The sequence below is a fragment of the Accipiter gentilis genome, chromosome 22 (genome assembly GCF_929443795.1).
Source record: "Accipiter gentilis chromosome 22, bAccGen1.1, whole genome shotgun sequence".
NCBI classification, from domain to species: Eukaryota; Metazoa; Chordata; class Aves; order Accipitriformes; family Accipitridae; genus Astur; species Astur gentilis.
Window position 1 is genome coordinate 26,802,554 of NC_064901.1, and position 6,000 is coordinate 26,808,553.

The following is a 6,000-nucleotide window of genomic DNA, read 5'->3' on the forward strand; positions in this document are numbered from 1 at the left end:
AGGATTCCTTTTTAACTTCTCTCTCCCATATTCAAATTCAGTTCTTCAATCCCAGCCTAGCTAGTTTTTCCTCTCTTAATCACACGTTTCTCTACAGACAGATATCTGAAACCCTGTTCACATGGCCCAGTCTTTGCTGAACTTAGCAATTTCAGAATACTTTGCACTTTTTCTAGCTTAGCCCATTAGAGAACTAACTGAAGCACTCATAGAAAACTGAGAAATCAAAAGGTAAAAATACACCACATGCTGCTAGTCACATGCAGCCAGAAACTCTTACTGAATGTCTGAGGAGGTTCAGATTGCATGTCTCAAGAGATTACTCATTTCCTTTCAAAATACGGGTGCATCATGTAAAGGGCACAGCAGATCCTTTGCACAATATTAAGTGTGAGAATTTCAGATAATGGAAATATAATTTTTCTCTAACTGCAAATATAGGTTACAGTCTTAATTATTCAGGCTGTGATTATCTGAATTAGAATGCAGCTAAGACTATAAGACTAACCACACACCTCTGAGTGAGTAAGTCCAGAGGATTTGATGTTACTGGGTTTTTGCCTGGGATGTGGAAGACACAGATTTAAGTCCTTTACCTGCTATGACCATTTCCACCACAGCTGCTCTTCCAAGAGTGTGCGCTAGCTAGTGAACACTTTGGTCCCCTTGAGCTGGGTGTCTCTCAAACATTCATGCTGAAGTTGCTCCATTTTGCTTAGACAGGGAAATACTAAGCCAGAGACAGAAACTGAACCTATGGCTGGATGGCTTTATTTGACACTCCTGTGGGAGAATCAAGGTCCTCTTATTTCCTCAGGGAGCAGGCAGTTTAGCATGTATTTGCACATCCACATAGCAAAGAAAGCTGTAGCCTGCTGTCAGCTGAGCCTGCTTCAGAGCTGAAAACGTTGTAGCCACAGTTGTACAGCATTGCATATAAGCTAATTAGCCTTGCAGATAAACCTAACTAGCTAGGACCAGCGGCATTCTGGTAGTGATCTATGGCTTTCAGGAACTCATGTCTCTCCATAGCTTGACATTACATCACATGGAAGTACCAGCTGGGTACATCTCTTTGCCCATCTACTACTTTATGCTGAAGTCATGTCCCTAGACCCTTGAGGTGAGCTTACCTAACGAACACAGCACATCGCGGGATTTAGTCATAAGTCACCAGTGACACTACTTGTGGCTTTTCAGATAAGAAAGGGGATATCTCTGACTGAAGTCTGGGGCAGTCTGTCCTTTCCTCACCTCCCTTCTTTTTTTCTTTTGCAAGACTCTGCAGGATTTCAGATTTTGCTGGTATAGATTTAGGCTGAAGCAACAGCCTATTCAGTAACAGATTTTGGCCTTGCCAAGTAAGAAGTTCTTTGCCAAGCAGGAAGTCTGGCCAAGCAAGCAAGACAAGGAAAAATTCCTCCTGAGACTCAACTGGAGTAAGTGATAAAATTCAGACAAGAAAAAAATTAAGCTGAACATTAGGAAGGTCCTGCTGTGATACCAGCTACATAGTGGAATAGCTTCTGAGAACACTCTCATCCTTGCTGAATGATGGCTGAGATGACTAGACCTTTTTAACTATGAGTCTGTGATTCACTTAAGAGGATCCCACCATCTCAAGTGCGATACTTGAAACATCTGAACAGTCACTGAAAACAGCACTAGGAATTAGTCGCATCATGGTGGGATTTGCCACTCCTCAGAGACTTTACTGCAGACAAGGGATGCTTTCAGTCACACAGCTTTCAGTCTGAAACTCAGCTAGTAGCTTCCTCTGCTTCTTGGAACACAGGTTGATTGCATTATGGGAAAGAACTTTTGTATTTTAACCTGACTCATCTCTATTCATGTTATTGACCATCTCACAGACATCCTGGATTTTACGTTCCCCAAGAATCCATTTTATCATCCCTGGCAGATGAAAGATTATCAGTAGATAGCCAATTACTAGCTGAAAAATGAGGAATAGTCTGAGTATAAGATTCATTCTTAATGGTGTCTTACTCTGTGCTCCAAAAGAAACACCAACTTACCTACACTTTCCTCCACTCAGAGCTTTTGTCATGGAGAGACGACACTCTGTTCTGGGCTGTGCAATGCAATTAGGGCCTCACAGGATCAATACCTGAGAATAATTTCTACTGCCTCACAGATTCAGTAATTGCTTTTAACATAAACAAGAGAAGATGTATGCTTTGATGCCTGACTGAATTAAGAATTCAAGTCACAGGCAGTGTAAACAAAAAAAGAGTTCTCCTAAACAGACATATAGTGATCTTCTAGGTCAAGTACACTCTCATTGCCATGCTATTACACATTCTTCAGTGCTTTAGCACAGTGAGCTATTACTTTGCAAATAATGTTCACTTTTTAGAATGGTAGGCTGTGCTAAGGAATATCAGAAATAATAACTGTGCAGCTCTGACTTGTTTCATAAATTCTTATGGGTGGAGTGGTACAGAGGGAAAGAAATCATGGAAAAAAGGGACACAGGGTTTGAAACATGGGTACCAGGACTGGGCTAAACATATTCTTTTCTCGCTGGCTTTATTTTAGTATGCTCAATGAATCATTTCTGAGCTGCAGCTCAGAAACATGAAATATATAATGCCCTCTTCCTATAGGTATGGTAGTAGAGTAAGGAACAAGTATAAGATCTGTCAGGAGATATGTTCTTTGTCACTGAAAATATCAACTCAGGAGAGATCAAGCAAAATGTACTTATATATTGTCCTTCAGATGACTCTTTACAATGCTCGCTCAAGTGCGTGGTTTTAGCCATGCAACACTGACCATACAAGCAACACTAAAATATCTTCATAAATCTGAGAGCCATGAGACAAGTTATAGAAAGCTGGGGAAAAAGAGGGGAGTTCTAGTAGAGGGTCACAGGATGATGGCTCCTTTTCCTTTCTGGGGCAGAGCTGAGTTGAAATGGACATGCAGAGCAACATGGGCCTCAGCCATTTTTTCCTACAGGCAGAGATTCAAATTCACCAGAAGCTTTGGTCCCATCTGAGACTTCCCCATTGCTAAGTAGTCCCAGAATGAAACTATGCAAGAATCATGAGCCACAGTTTGATCCTCTGTACCTTTAGGTTTTGATCCCTTGTCCTGAACGTAAAAACTCTAAGATGGAGTCTTAGAGGTAGAAAAGTAATTTCTTGGTCCGAGTAGAGATTTCTTTTCCATGTCAGTGTAAAAATACCTTTTCCCAAGACAAACATAATTTTTGAGTGTGAACCCTTTCAGCATTTCAAGATCTGAGTGCTATCTATCAGCAAGTCTGCAAGTTTCTGTGGAAAGCAGTCTTGAATTCAGATATTCAGCTTGTCTTCAGAAGAACTATGATCAACGTACAACCGAAACAGCACTCAGATGGATCTCTCAATGACCTCAAACTGAAGAGTACAACAAAAGGGGAATAAGATACAAAATACAGTCTTAGAAATCTGGTCTGTTCCATGCTTGAAGTATTAAAATCAAGGAGCTTGATTTCCCCATTTTGGTTGTAAAGTTTAGCTTTGGTTAGGAATCAAAACCTGTTCCTAAGGCTGAACACTTTAAAACGTATGACTATTTTCCAGTAAGCCAATATGCCTCACTAGGCCAAATACTATGTTAACTTTTCTCCCTATGTATACCCTAAAACCCAACAGATTTTAGAGGGGAAAGGAAAAGCCAAATTCTCAAAAATTTCTATAAACCCCAGCTTACCTTCTCTGTTAAATCAAAGACACACCAGAATTTGCATCTCTGATGATTGCTATGAGGTGGAAAGAGGTGCAAACAGCAGAGAAAAGGTAACCCTGGAGACAGTTGAGAACCTGCTTTAAACCATAATCTCAAATCAGATACAAGCTTGAGAAGGGACACATGAGCTATGATACGGACAAAGAACTCATTTCCACCCAGCAATTAAGACCCGGTTGTCTCAATCAGTAACCGTTTGCACGTAATCACCACCTACTCATACTCATTCTGGATAAACAGAAATTCACTTCTTAAATTTATTTTTTAATTCAGCATCAAACACATTTGTTTAATTATTTTCAAAAGCTTTTGAAATGGAATCAGAAGCCACCTGTGGGGTTTATAAATAAACTCCAGTTTCCAAATAAACAAACACATTTTTCTGAACATCCACCTTAGTCCAATCATTTCTTTCCTCTACATGTGGCTACATGATGAGTGAAAGAAAGACATAAATAACCCTGCCAAGTATTTGGCAATGAACTTTCTCTATTATAGTCAAGAAATTGCACATCAGATGCAAAGCTGCAGAACTTAAAAGGAAGCACAGTTACACAGTTTGTTACACTGGGGTTTTTTGTGTGTGTTTGTGGTGGGGTTTTTTTGTTTGTTTGTTGGTTTTTTTTTAGTTACAATTTATTTTAAACTTGCAGAAGTCCTCAACATCCTCTTAAGGGAAATAAAGGTCTTAGCTATGCAAGTAGATTATAGAAAGCACCAAACTGGCATTCAAAGATTGCTTGGTTTAAATATTCTTCCGTAGTTCTGCACTGTTGCTCTGCTATTTGGATTCCCATGCAACTATTAATGGTGTTAGCTTTTGTGGAGATTTTTTTTTTAAATGAGATAAACTGTAGCAGAAATATAATTTCTGATTTGGTTGTAAAAGTCCATCACATTATGTTCTCTTAAGTATGCTTTTAAAAAGAAGGAAAAAATAGAGTTGTGATATCAGGCTTCTTTGTATCTATTTTCATTTAAACATGCAAATGAAGGCTGAAACCTCCACAGCAGCATGTAGTCATCCAAAGACACTTGTGTGTATATATATATTTATAGTATTATATATGTGTGTGTGTGTGTAAAGCAAGAAACTTTATGAATCACCCATCACATATTTAAAGAACAAAACTACAAGACGATGTGAAAAGGGGATTCCTGAAGGACTTCAGTAGAATTCAGCTATGGCATTAACCCAAATCAAGGAACCTCTTCTCAGTACCTCTCTGTGATAACTTCGTTCTGACTTTTGTGATTTCCTTGAGATTCTTAATCCCGATCAGGTTTAAATAAGGTAGGTACTAAAACTGATCAGCTTTTCAGAGACAAGGGAAGTTTCAGTGCAAAGTCACTACTGCTTCTACTGAACATATTTTAAAGATTTGCTCTCTCTTTGGTGTGGGAGAGTAGGAATTTATTCTTTCAGATACTGCTTTACATAGGTAGCTACCTATATAGTTTTGATGCTAGATACCTACATTCAAGCAGCTGTTCAGAGCTGTGATGCTGTGTGAATGGAAATATTTCCTTAGAAAACTGAGAAATCTACATAAATTGCAGAAGAACATGAGATTTTAGAAATAGCCCTATTCCTCTCAACATCTCCTGCCATAGCTATAGGAAATGTTCCTTTTGATCCCATTTAGAGATACTTGAATTAGCTTGTCCACTCTATAGGGAACTCTGCCTCAGGTTCTGGCTTCTATTTGGGGAGCCATAGGGCTGACACACCTAATTACTAGGTATTCAAGTGCTTTACTGGATCTAATCTAAAAAAGTACATTCCTGGGAAATGATGTCAGTGATTCTGACTGGTTTTAGCGGGACTATTCTTGGGCTTATATTTAGGAGTTTTGCTGAATGAGAGAGCTCGTGTTGCTAACTGATCACTGATTACCACAAAGACATTATTATACACCATCTTTCTTCTGTTTCTGTTACTTACAACTGGGCAAAATTAATCTGAACTGCTGCCATTGTATTTGCTTATCACAGTGCACTGATTTAAATCCCCCAAATTGGCTACTTAGGATGTGAGGCAATGGCAAAACAAGTTTTCTGTGTTTTTTCCTGAACTCTGTAATCTAAATTCTGCCCAGGCAAATCACACTTTCAACTAATAAGATATGGAAGACTGATATGTAAGATAGGAAATTATGAATTAAAACAAGATTTCTTTGATGTTTTGTGGGATGATCTTCCTTTTTTTTTCCAAAAAAATCTAGGAAAGACATGAACCTTTAT